The following is a 14,526-nucleotide window of genomic DNA, read 5'->3' on the forward strand; positions in this document are numbered from 1 at the left end:
CTTTTTAGTTGCAAAGGATAGAGTATACTATTATACAACTTAGTATCCATCTTCAGATGTAGTGATTTTTACTATAGGAGAAAACAATGAATAACAATGCTTACATCAGTTGTGGTGGGCTGATGAAGGAGATGATGTATGAAATAATTTAAAGCAACTAAGTTGCTTCTATGTCTAGAGAAATTGTGACACAAAGGGAAAAGGAGTATTTGTTATCTTTAGCCTTAGATCATAACAACAGAATTCTGCTTTTTCAGATAATATATGAGTTTAGTATATGTAAGGCCTGCCTCATATGTATCCTTGATGAAAATGGATATAATAAAATAGCATCATTAGGACATAATAAAAGCCTATATATTAGAGGATTTATAAGAAAACTAGTGAGGTGTGGAGGTGTGAAAGGATATAAAATACGTGACAATGATTTCCATTGCACACAATATAAAGCAGATGATTTATTTGCCGACAAACTCATATTAGAGAAGCATGACCATATTACCCACAGTATTATATGGATTCAGTGAAAATCCTATTAAAATTTTAATAACTTTTTTCAAATACATGTAACAAATGCTACTAAAATTTGTATGAACCATAACCCCTCCCCACCTCAAATAATCAAAGAAACCATAGGGGGAAAAGGTTAAAAGACATTGCATTTCACAACTTTGAACTATACTACAAAACCCTAATAATCAAAACTGTATTGTTCTTGAATAAAGATATACCTGCAGACCAATGAAACAGAATTGAGAGTCCCAAGTTAAGCTATCAAACATTTATGGACAGCTAAGCTACGACGAAGGAGCCAAGTATATGAAGTGAGCAAAGAAAGTCTCCTCAACAAATGATGTTGGGAAAACTGAATAGCCAAATATAAACGAATGAAATTAGAACTGTACATGGCACAACTACAAAAGTAGACAGGAAGTAGATTAATTATCTAGTGATGAGACCATAATCCATAACATATATTGAAGAATACATTGGCAGAATTCTCCAAGAAACTGACCATCGAGCAGTCTTCAGTGAGATGAACATACTGACAGATACAAAACAATACAAATGGGACTACATCAAATTAAAAAGCTCCTGCACAGAGAAGGAAATGCAAGCTTTTCTTTCCATTTGCACACAATACATCTAAAAAAGGGTTGATATCCAAAATCTATAAAGCATTCACAAAACTCAACAACAAAAATATCAATGACCCCATCCACAAACACTTAGGTGTTCCAATAATTCATGCTTTTCTACTAAAATGATGATACAAGTTGAAGACACATCACTCTGAAATTGGAAGAACTCACCACTTATGGCTCCACAATGGCTTCTCAGCTAGACTCTAGGCTACTACTCTTCTTTTGTTCACCCATTGCAAATGCAAGTTTTCAAAATGTTGTTAGATGGCCCTTCTAGCTTCGGTTGAATGTATATTTGGAGAAGGTGTGATGAGAAAATTAAAAAGAATCTATATTAAAAAATTTGTTTAAAAGAAAATAAAATTTGATAAATCTCTACCTCATGGAAATTCGATTTGCTGAGTCTACATATTCATCTACTCTTTTTTTCTTCCTTGAGAAATGTGACATGTCATTTGGATTGGACCCAGAAAGAAAACTTGAAGATTCTCACTTAATCCCATAATGTTTTCTGGAAGAACAGGAAAAAGTGTAAATAGCAGAGGAGATTTACACCCTCATTAGAGCTATTCACAAGGATTTTTCTACAATAGACACTTATCCTTCCCTCATGATACTAGAGGGGATTCTGTGAGAGAAGGCAGAAACCAAAATCAAATTATCTGAGCAAGTAGAGGGAATTTAGTGTTTGGAAGAATTAAAGAGGGAACAACTAGGGTGTGAGGAAAGGAAATATAAATGGCAAAGGAAGTATAAATGATTTTCTGTCTCTTGTTCTGTGTCTCTGTCTCTGTGTTTCTGTCTCTGTCTCTGTCTGTCTCCTGTCTCTGTCTCTATCTCACTCTCTCTGTCTCTCTGTCTCTGTATGTCATTCTGTCTCTGTCTCTGTCTCTCTCTGTCTCTCTGTCTGTCTATCTCTCTGTCTCTATCTGTCTCTCTCTCTCCCCTTACTGTCCAAACTTGAATTGCTTCTCTGCATTAGTCTCATTCTATCTGTACGCAGACAAACTTTCTTCAGATGTTCCAGCTCATAGAATAATACTGTTTATGTGATTAGGGCTTGCTTCTGGCATTGATTGGAGGATTGAACTTGAAGCCTCCAACATGCAAAAGTGCTGTAGCCCTTACTGTCTCAGTAGGGCAAGGTTAGTGAGGCAAGTCTTGTTTTCCAGGTATTTTGTCAAACATTTTTCAGAAGTCTTCCATCTGGTTGGGGAACCATCACACTTGACCTTTAGAGAAAGCTTCTAGGTTTGAAAGAGGCACAGCTTTATGCTTTGAGGAAAGATAGGCATGAATATAGGTAACATTATATAACTGCTTCTCAGTGATATGAGGCTCTAAACACTGGTGCCTGGGCCTCTTAGGGGCAAGTTGGGAGCTGCTATCCCCCGAACAAAAATAAATAAAAACAATTCTTTGTCCCCTCCATCCTCCTAACCCACCAGAAGGCACTAAAAAAGTATAACTTCTGCTGGTCAAATAAATAATCCTCAAGGGGGTTATTAAACTATGACTTCAAGAAAAGTGTTAGAACAGTACCTACTAAATTACAAAGAAAGGAAGCAAATTCTAGGTTCCACCAAAGAGGAAAGACTGACAATCCAAAAGGATGTGAAAAAGTGAGAGAAAAAAAAAATTTAAAGTTGCTTTTGGGATGGGGTGGGGTTGGTTCACATCCAAAAGTACGTTTGGGCTACTCCTAATTTGTTGCTTGGCATTGCTCCTGAACACTTGGGAAATTGAGGTTGAGTTTTCAGCATGCAAAAGTGCCTTGGCTCTTTGTATGGCCTCAGTGGGGTAAGGTTAAATGAGATAATCTCGTTTTCCTAGGATTCAGTCTAACACTTTCCAAGGAAAAAATGTAGTTAGAAAATTAAGAAAACATTTGCCAATGTATGATTGAGATGAAGAGAAAGCAAGACACTCACGTAGAGGTGGTTGTTTTTTTTGCCATTGTCCCACTGAGATCAAATTACTGGTTCAGGTTTGTAGTGAAGTGAATGGAAGTGAATGCTTCTATTCAGTAAACAGTTATGCCAATATGCATCATCTATAGGTAGTCATTCTTCTCCCTTTGCTCTATGTATAACTTAGATCTCCCATGTTTAGTTATTTATGCTAATCTAGGGTAACTCTCATTTCTGATTTTTTTTTGTTTTCACAAATTCATCTACTTCCATTCTATTGTGATTTATTATAAAACTTTTTTTTTTGCTTTTTTTGGGGGAAGGGTCACATCCGGCGATACACAGGGGTTACTCCTGGCTCTGCACTCAGGAATTACCCCTGGCGGTGCTCAGGGGACCATATGGGATGCTGGGAATTGAACCTGGGTAGGTCCTCAGTAAGGATCAAATAATTGGAAGCATTGCTATTAAACTCAAAAAATTTCCATCTCTAACTTCTGTCTTTGAAGTGAATGCGCTATGAGTCTCTCATTAAAGATAGAAGATTTACCTCAGATAACCTTGCCAGAGGAACAAGCATTTGGGAAGTGGCTCTAATCCTATAATGAGACACCTGTTGTAGGAAGATTGCTGATAAAGATGGTATAATTATGCTGGTATGTAAGTCTATTTTGACGATGTATTAACTATAACCTTCATTTTTTTCAAAGCATGTGAACAAAGGGATTAACTTGAGTGGCCACTCAACATACATGTTAAAACTAGCAAATTAAGCAGTTATACAATAAGTACAAACAGATGCTTGAATACAATATCAAATTTGCTTATTATTCATTGTTTTAAAAATGATCTGTTTTGTAAAGAGCACAAGTATAACTTCTGGATTACTAATTTAAAGAATATACTTTCTCAATATAGACAGCAGAAATAGACCCATAGGCAAAGGCAGTTTAGCCTACAATAATTACAGGGAGATTGTAATTATTCCAATATAATTCCAATATAATTTGCCTGATGTAACCAACTGTTGGTGAGTTGGTTCACATACACATATGGTGAAATGGCAGCAGTGTTATAAAATCCTTCATCATATATTAGCTTGCTGATGCAGCTATAAGAAAGCAACACAAATGTAGTGATTTGTGACACTTCTTTCTATCTTTAGAATGGGTATTTTAAAGCCTAGTGTTTCAAAAACTAAAGGCCACAATGTATATTGAAGCATTTATCACAATAACTGGCATGCAGTTTTAACAAGTGAGAACAAGTATATATTATTTATATTCTTAGGTTTGACTAATCTGATAGGTTGATTCTTCCTCTGACTCTGATCATAGAGACATAGATTTTAGCTGTACAGAATCTTTACTTAAAACTAATGCATTTAATTTTTAAAACTGTGATATACAAAATTATTGGTAGCTGAATTTTAGGCATATTATAGTTCAGCACCAATCCCACCACCAGTATAATTTCCCTTCACTAGTGTTATCATATTCCATCCCCACCTCACCTGCCACTATAGTAGGCACAATTCAAAATTTGGTGGTTGCAGCTTAAATCTTATGTTTTCAGCATTTTTTCTTTTTTGGCACATGGGGTGGGTGGGATCACACCCAGTGATATACAGGGGTTACTCCTGGCTTTGCATTCAGGAATTACTCCTGGCGGACCATATGGGATGCTGGGGTTTGAACTCAGGTTGGCCTCATACAAGGTAAACACTCTACCTGCTATACAATCACTCCAGCCCTGTTTTCAGCATTATTGAGTCTGTGCTTTGTATGTGTACCGGACTCTCGGACTCTCTCCCACATCACCAGTATAGCTAAAACCTCAACCCTGTTCCCCCATTACCAAGAGATTTTTCATTTTCTCAAATGTTATCATCTTGTCTTATTTATTTCTAAGATAATATAACATGACACATTCTCCTTAAAATAAAAACACACAAGAAAATGAAACATTGTTATGCAAGAAGAAAGGGAACACCTGGTGAAATGTGGGAAACTAATATGACTGAGTGACTCAAAGAAAAGACATAGAAATAGTTCTATCTGAAAAAGTGAATGAGACAGTTAAGAAGTAAGGTGAAGGTTCAACCACAGCTTACTGAATGCCATAGTATAATGAACTAAATGTTACTCACCAAAATTCTTTTTTTAAAAAATTTTTAAATTTTATTGAATAACCGTGAGATAGTTACAAGCTTTCATGTTTGGGTTACAATCTCACAATGATCAAACATTCGTCCCTCCACCAGTGCACATTCTCCACCACCAATATCCTGGGTATACCCCCCCATTTCCCACTCTCCCCCTGCCTCTATGGCAGACAATATTCCCCATACTCTCTCTCTAGTTTACTCACCAAAATTCTTATATTGATGTTCTAAGCCTTAAGATTACATAGGTAGTGAGGTGGCAGAAAGGTAATTAAGGTCAATAAGGTTGTGAAGTTGGACCCTGATCATATAGGATTAGGGACCTTCTGAGATGAAGCATCTAGAGATTTCTTTTCACTTTGCCTAATGAGCTCACAGTGAGATGTTGGCATGCAAATTTAGAAGAGTGTTCTTTCTAGAAACCTTGCTGAAACTGAATAGTCAGACTTCTAAACTACAGTACTAGGAGAAAGTGAATTTCTGCAGTTTGTCTCTGTATTTACCACATCATGATACGGTCATCCAAACCAACTAAGAGATATGACAAAGCCATATATATTTTACTTTATTTCAAGAGAGTTGAAAATGTTTGGAGGGTCATAAGATAAATACATTAATACAATGAATTTTGCTACCTGGTTCAGGATGTTAAGGGAAAAATGCAAGAGAACCAATAGAAGAATTCAGATATAAATTGTGGTGGCCTTGATGAGTCTTTTAGCAATAATAGTGGTGAAAAGTAAGCTTGGGGTCAGAACAGTTTACTGAAATCCAGTACTGAATATCAAACAGACCTTAATAGGAAGGTCAACAGGATTAATCTGATCTGGATCCTAAGGGATATGAAAAAATTGAGTCACAAAAAACTTCAAAGCCATGAGATAGTGCCAGGGAGACAGCTTAGAGTAGTAGAGCACATAGTTGTATGCTCAAGGTCCTGGGCTCATCCCCATCTCTCCAAAGTTCTGAGATCATATATTCGTTGTCATTTGCTGAGATACAAGAGTCAAGGGGATGAAGAGTTAGAAAAATATAAGTTAAGATCTCAGTTTAGGGCAAGTTAAATATGACATGTTTATTCTGTGGTGAAGGCATCCAGTTGACAGATATATGAATCTGAAACTCAGGGGATTAAATTGGAAATATAAGTGTTCATATTTTTATTTAATATTTAAAGCTTACATTTATGAGAATGAATGATCTAGGGAGTGAGAGATCAAGATTTGAGCTGAGGGACATGCCTACAGAAGTTTGGAAAAACCAACCAAGACTGAGCAAGAAGAGCAATTGAGGTAAGAAAAGAAAATAAAAGTGAGTGTTGCAGCCTAAATAGAGTCATCTCTACCACATAAATTATCACTTAATCTGAGTGTGATGACAGGGTTAGGCTGGAAAAGAGATGTTTGTTTGAGTTCTTTCAGGACTGTCTCCAGTGAGTTCCATGAGACACTAATTGAATTCTTAGGTGTGGCAAATTAGACTTAATGTATTTTAAATCTTATTTCCCCTTCTTTACTTTCTGGTTGAATGAAGATTAATCCAGGCATTTTTCTATACAATTGTTTCTCACAGTAAGTATCACAATTACCTGGGAACTTCTTTAAAAATGCACTTTTTCGAATCCCAACAAAGGATTAGAAATTCCCAGATCTGCTAAAACTGACATATTAGCAGGTCCCCATATCCAACTAAACTGTCGAACAACAGTAAATTGTACCTATTTTCTCATCTTGTCGCGAAATAGAAAGCTTTTAATGGCAGTCCAATTCAGGGTAGATAACAATGGATTAATCTTTGCAGAGAAGTGGAGTGAATGCCTAAGTTCTTGCTTGAATATGAGAATTTCCACTCCTCATTCATCTCTAGACATCTACAGTTAGCTATAGTTTATTTAAATGATGGAATTTGCACTATTTGTATTTTTTTTAAAAAAAGCAAAGTAGTTTTAAAATAAAGTTACTTACAGCAATGTACACGAAGGGGGATGGATCTTAAAGAAATTGAACACCCCAAGTTGAGATGGAGGTGAGTCTCAGGAATGGAGAGTCAGCCATGAGAGTGGGCAACGCTCAAGCAAGATGGAGCATGGAACATAAAGTAAAGGGGTGCAGTTGCCCATCCAGAGCAGAAGGGTGTGGATAACTCTGATATAAGATGCAGGTGAGCCCCTCGATTCTCAAAGGCAGCATTATTGGGGTGAGAAGGAGCATCACAAGTTATGCTCAGGAGTCTCAAGAGTGCCACCAAGAGTACCTACCAACTAGGTTGCTGGTTCAATTAAAAGGCCCAAGGCTGCAATGCAACTTAGGCTCAGAGCTCTTGGGGATACCTAGACTCCAGGGCACTGATGTGGGCCTCCAGAGCTATACCAGTGATGCTCAGAGGATGATGTGGTACAGTAACTAGACCTGGTTCATACATATCAGGCATGTGACCAAATTGCTCTTTCCCAGCTCCTGCTCTTTTTCTTTATCTTTCTGGCCCTGCAAGCTGCTCTTGGATGTCTTTTCAGGGTTCACCCATCACCACCTCTCTCCTGCTGCGCCCCCCCTCCCAGCTCTACTACAGCAGTGGGTGCTGTCAACGAAGGGGTGAAGGGCTGCTGGGACCTTTCCGCATCCTTGATGAGAACGTCATGATTTCAACTGGCTCTGGAAAATCCATTTGAAATTCTCTACCCACTCTCCGCTTTCTTCTGCCTTCCTGCTTCAAGATATTAAGCCTCTGCTAAGTGTGCAGTTAAGATTTGAAAAAAACCAATGCACACTGTGGAGCTGTGGGTTCGACCCTCTCTTCTGCTCCAGAGCTGTCTATCTGTCTGTCCACGGAGCACAGAGCTCAAGGAGGACACTAGCCCTGGAGCTATAGGATACCCCTGATTTGGGCCTCAAACATTCCAGCTGCCCCTTTGTTACAACTCTGGAGAACAAACACAGGTCAGTGAATTCAGCACAAGATCTAAAGCATTACATAAGCATGATAATACTTTGAACAAAAATCATTTGCCTACTTACCAACACCATGGCCACCAGCACCATCGTGACTTGGAAACTCATTAAAATGATAAAATATCAGCATCGTAGACCGAAGGTACCCCTCGCCCACCATGTAGGGCATATAGTGTAAGGAATAAGAAAGGTAAGGAAAAATCATAAAAAATGGAAAACAAGATAGCAGAAATGTTCCCTCCTGGATATACAACTCCTCCTCCTCCTCTCCCACATAAGTCACATATCAGCCATATGATCTCTCTGTTGCATCTATTCAATTTTGTTGTAATTGTAAAACCACTGAAGACAATATGCAAATAAATGGCTTTACCATGTTCCAGTAAAACTTTATAATGAGATGTATGTGATTAGCTTTCTATACTGCATCTAAACATCCTGTGCTAGATTGTAGTTGATTATAAAGTCATAAAAAGTCATTTGGTACCTAATAAGGTACAGGAATTATCATGGTGTGAAAAATATACAGAAATGAATATGGTTAATTATTATGTCATGAAGCCTACATACTAGAAAGAAGAATGCTGTGAAAGGGAGTGTTGTCTAATTTTTAAGAATAAGAGATAGGTCATCTGTCTTCCAGTTACTGGCTCCATGTCCACCTAAAGATGGCAGATAGCAGATGATTTTAACTTGCAGGAACTTTTGTAATTTCTCATTATTTATGTGTGGGAACTGAGGCCTCAAAAAAAGTAGCATATGGCATGACAATTCACTTGCTACACATACACCTTTAATAATGGAAATTTAAACAAATTTAATTATTTACACAATAGACATTTCCCTCAAGGTTAGATAAGCCTTGTTTACCTTATTTTAGTGCAGAAAAAAAATGTGGACAAGAAACAGCGTGTAACATTCCTGCTATTTTTACTTTATTAAGATAATACTGATGAGAATCAGGTATATTAAGCAATTTACTGCAATTCTCTAAGATATTTATTTGTGTATTTAATGTTGCATAGTTATTTTTTCAACCTTAATTTTTAAGGTTGGTATCACAATGGAGTTCAGGGTGCTATTTTGTCAGATATTTTTATATAGCTCAGTAATTAAGTGAATATTTAAAAAATTTCAATAAGTAGACTTAAGGACAGAAAGTGTTCCTCAGCAGCATTTTCATAAAATAAATAGTCTCAAGAGTTTACAAGGGGAGAAGAGGATAAAGCTGTAGATGTCAGTGAGTCAACCTTTCCCTAGCTCCTCACTGCAGAATAATCAGGACTTAAATACATGGGTTATGTATCCCAGTAGCTGAACCATTTCCTCCCTGGAGCCATGACATTGTTTATTTTTAAACAATTTAACAGGAAATGAGAATGTTCCAGTATTCCAGTATCAGGTTCAGAATAACAATTGCCCAGGGAACGTCATTAGGAGAATTGTTGGAAAGCATGGAGGATTTACTTTCAAAGAAGGTATGCGTATAATAAAGGGTGTACCTGTTTATTAACCATTATTTGATTAACTTAAATAGGCAATAAATGAATGACTAAGAGTATGTGTGAATGAATCAGCAGCATTTGTGCCTTGGGTGGCTCAGTTACCATTTTATCATTTCTAGATTAGATTGGAGAAATTACTTGTTCTTTATGTTTGAATAACAATTGAAGTGCATTCTTGTCAAGTGACTCCTCAAACTATACCAAGCCAAGTGTTCTAGAAACTTCTTGAGAAAATGGTGATAGGATAATTGCATTTTAAATGAACTTTTTTAGCCTTTGGCAGAAGGAACAAATCATTTTGCACCTGGTGGACATCATTAAATGTGCAAGAGATAACAGATGGGCACAAATAAGTCAGTGTAAACCAGACATACAGCTAATGGATTCTAGAGAGGTGAATCGTCTAGAGTCTTGCAAGGCCATCCAAACTCAAGATAGGTTAAATTACAGACAGATGGGAAGTGAACACCTGCAAAAATCAGCTCTTCCTCTGATGGCAAGTAGAGCTTTTGCTTTTATTTTAAAATCATTTTTAGAGTGTGCCCTAAAAAAAAGTAATCTGGTTCCATCAGGCCATAAAAATTCTGCCCAGTGTAAAGGCTTATTTTATTATGAAATATGTGAAGGTTATACCCTCTCAAGACAATCATTATATTTGTAATTGTTTAAAACAAGTTGCTTTAGCTGGAGGGATAGTACAGTGGGTAAGGTACATGCATTTGATCCCCAGCACTCCTTATGGTCTCCTGAGCCAAGAGTAATCCCTGGTACAGAGCCTAGAGTAAGCCCTGAACATCACTGGACGTGGCCTAAAAGCAAATGTGTGTGTGTGTGTGTGTGTGTGTGTGTGCGCGCGCGCGCGCGTGCACGCTCGCGCACGCATGTGTTAATTTCGAATTTATACGTAAAGATAAAATTTCGCCTAGGTGTGCATTGCATCAAGAGAAAAGAGACTTTGGAGAGTACATGAGACACGACAGCTGGCTGAAGATAAGGAAGGACTCCCTTTTTGGGTTGAGTGGTGCTTTTACAACCGTACTCCTGGAGGTTTCCACCCAGACTTCTCCCTCTATTTATCATTTCTAGAAAATGCTCTTTTCTCTTACACTTTTCTTAATATTAGGCAGTAGCTATTGCAAAATGTTTGCTGACTAAATAAAAAGATTCGGAGAGCTCAAAAATCAGAACTTTTGGAAAATTCAGAAAATCAAATTGAAGAAAAAAAAGCGCTGTATTCTCCTCAGTCACACTGTGCTGAATCAACTCCACTCAAAATACTTTGGACAAAGATGATGTATATGAATATAGCCACAAACTACATTTTAAATTATTTTGGTTTTAAGGCTGGAGCGATAGCACAGTGGGTAAGGCATTTACCTTGCATGCAGCTAACCCGAATTCAATTCATCTGTCCCTCTCGGTGAGTCAGGCAAGCTACGGAGAGTATCCCACCCGCACAGCAGAGCCTGGCAAGCTACCCACAGAGTATTTGATACGCCAAAAACAGTAACAATAAGTCTCACAATGGAGATGTTACTGATGCCCACTAGAGCAAATCGATGAGCAACAGGATGACAGTGACTCTTGATGACAGTGACAGTGATAATAAGTTTTATGCACCCCAATTTTTTTGTTTGTTAGTTTTCTGGGCCATATCCAGCCATGCTCAGGGCTTATTTCTGGCTCTGTGCTCAGGAATTAATCCTAGTGGTGCTTGGGGAACCATATCTCGTGACAGGGATTAAACTTCCAAGTCAGCCACATGGTGGCAAGTGCCTTACAAACTATCTCTCCAGCCCCTTAACTTTTTCCTTATGATAAGATATTTATAAAAAGAATTATTTTAATGACTCTACAATATTCAAAATGAAAAGCACTTCATAACCTATAAGACAATCTAATTGCTAAACTGTTAAATTTGTTTTTTTTTTTATTATTTTAGTGCAGAAAAATAATGTGGACAAGGAACACCGTAACACTCCTGCTACTTTTATTCTGTTATGGTATTACTGAAAAGAATCACATCTATTAGATAATTTACTGCATTCCTCTAAGATTTTTATTTGTGTATTGAATGTAGCATTTTTCCCATTATTATTACTTAATTTATAAGGTTGTTACAACAAGGTCTTACAAGGTTACAAACATTCTTGACATCTGTAATACCCCACCGTGCTCACATCAAAGGTCTATATTCACATTCAAATCTTCCACCATCTAATCAATCATTTCTATCCATTACCTTCCCCTCTGGCAGCCACCTTGAATTTTTAGAATCTAAGGGAGTACTTTATTTTGTTTATCTATATGCTTTTTTTTCTTCACCTTTTCCTCATGATACCATACAGGGTTTTTCCCCATCATACAGAATTATTTCATGACACAATTCCCTAAAGTTTCAACCATATTATCACAAATTTCAAGATTTCATATTTTTTAATTTGTGAGTAGCACTGTAGCACTGCCATCCCGTTGATCATCGATTTGCTCGAGCAGGCACCAGTAATGTCTCCATTGTGAGACTTGTTATTGTTTTTGGCGTATTGAATATGCCATGGGTAGCTTGCCAGGTTCTGTCACGCAGGCGAGATACTCTCGGTAGCTTGCTGGACTCTCTGAAAGAAACAGAGGAATCAAACCCTGGTCAGCCACGTGCAAGGCAACCGCCATACCCACTGTGCTATTGCTCCAATTCCTGAGTAGTACTTCATTCAGCAAGGCACCACAGTCTTCTTTCTATGTCCACCTGTCTATGGATACTTAGAGTTGGAAAAACTGGGAAGCCACATACAAAATAATAAACCAGATTATTATATTATTGTATTATTATAACATAAAAATTAATATCTAGAGAGATGATTTAAAAAGTGGAATCTATTCTTTGCACGTAGGAGGATCGAGTTTGCTTCCCTCTACCACATCATTAGTCCTTGAGTGACACTGGGTGTGGCCCTCAATCCCCCCACCTCCAAAATCAACGTGGAATAAATATCTGAATGTAAGACCTAAAACACCTAGAAGATAGGTGAGACCTCTATGACATTTATCTTAGAGATGTCTTTGGAAGATTAGTACTAATAAAAATACACTAATAAGCTGCAGAAAACTAAAAGCTTTCTACACAGGAAACAGAAATATTAAAATGGAAAAGACAACTTATTGAATGACAGAGAATATTGTACATTATACAACTAAGGAGGGGTTAATGTCTAAAACATATTCATAATATATAAATTTGGGTATGTAAATCTTTTTATATTCAAATATATAAATAAAACAAACAGCTCAAAATATGGGAAGACGATATGAAAGAAGGATATGGAAGAAGACACATGTGGCCAACCAGCATATAAAAATTGTTCATTGTCACTTATGATGAAGGAAATGCAAATCAAGACCACAGTGAGCTACCATGTACACCTACCTATTCATTAGCTACTATCCAAAAGACAAGAATTGGTGAAAATGTGGGGGAAAGGGAACTACTGTGGGAATGTAAATTAAGACAACCATTATGGAAAGTAGAATGAACGTTCCTTATAACATGAAAACAGAACAGTCATTTTATTTTTGGATATTTATAAAAGAATACAGAAACATAAATTTGAAAAGCTATATGTATCCCTAGTTCATTGCAGCATTAATTTTAAATATCTTTTAAAATATTTTCATATTTATATATATAAAACATGTAACTGCAATTCAGATTATTTTAATATAGGGTTCTGTGAATCATAGTCGACTGGATCTATAGCACAGCGGGTAAGGCATTTGCCTTGCACGAAGCCGACCTGGGTTCAATTCCTCCGTCCCTCTCGGAGAGCCCGGCAAGCGACCGAGAGTATTCCACCCGCACAGCAGAGCCTGGAAAGCTGCCTGTGACATATTCAATATGCCAAAAACAATAACAACAAATTTCACAATGTAGACGTTACTGGTGCCCGCTTGAGCAAATAAATGAACAATGGGACATCAGTGCTACAGTGCAGTGCTACCACAGATCTACCAAATTTGCAATTAGGTTCTTTTAATTGAAATGTGAGTTATAATTTTTATTAGTCACTGTGAAATAACAAAGTTATTCAAAGCCTCTCCTTTTGAAGGTACATGAAAAAATGCTCTACATCACTAACCATCAGGAAGGTGCAAGTGAAAACAACAATCAGATATCATCTCATGCCAGAGAGACTGGTACACATCCAAATGAACAAGAACAACCAGTGCTGGTGCAGATGCAGGGAGAAACAGACCTCATTCAGTGAGGTGGGAATACTGACTGGTCCAGCTTTTTTAGAAAACAATATGGAAATTCTTCAAAAACCTAGAAATTTAGCTCCAATTTGACCCAGGAATATCACTTCTGGGAATATACCCCAAAGGCCCAAAAACACACAGCAAAAGCACCATCTGCACTCCTATGTTCATTGCAGCACTATTCACAATAGTCAGAATCTGGAAACAACTTGAGTGCCCGAGAATACACAATGGATAAAGAAACTATGGAATATCTATACAATGGAATACTACACAGCTGTTACAAAAAAAAAAATGAGGACTCTTAGCACCACCTCCTCCTCCCTGTTGATCTTCCCTCCACCACAGTCCTATCCTATCCCTACCCCCTCAGGCGGCATGTTTCCTACTGAATACCAGTTCTCAGGTCTTTGTTTCCATTTCTTTGGGGATTCACTATTCTCTCATTGTGTTCCCTTATATCCCAAGAAGTAATGAGGAGGACTGGAAATAATTAACTGTAAATTAAGATTATGTATAAAAATAAGTAAGAAAAACTCATGAATTAAAATAAATTTCAGGATTAACATAAAAATTAATAAGCATAATTTAGGGGACATA

Source organism: Sorex araneus, chromosome 5 (genome assembly GCF_027595985.1).
Source record: "Sorex araneus isolate mSorAra2 chromosome 5, mSorAra2.pri, whole genome shotgun sequence".
Taxonomy (NCBI): domain Eukaryota; kingdom Metazoa; phylum Chordata; class Mammalia; order Eulipotyphla; family Soricidae; genus Sorex; species Sorex araneus.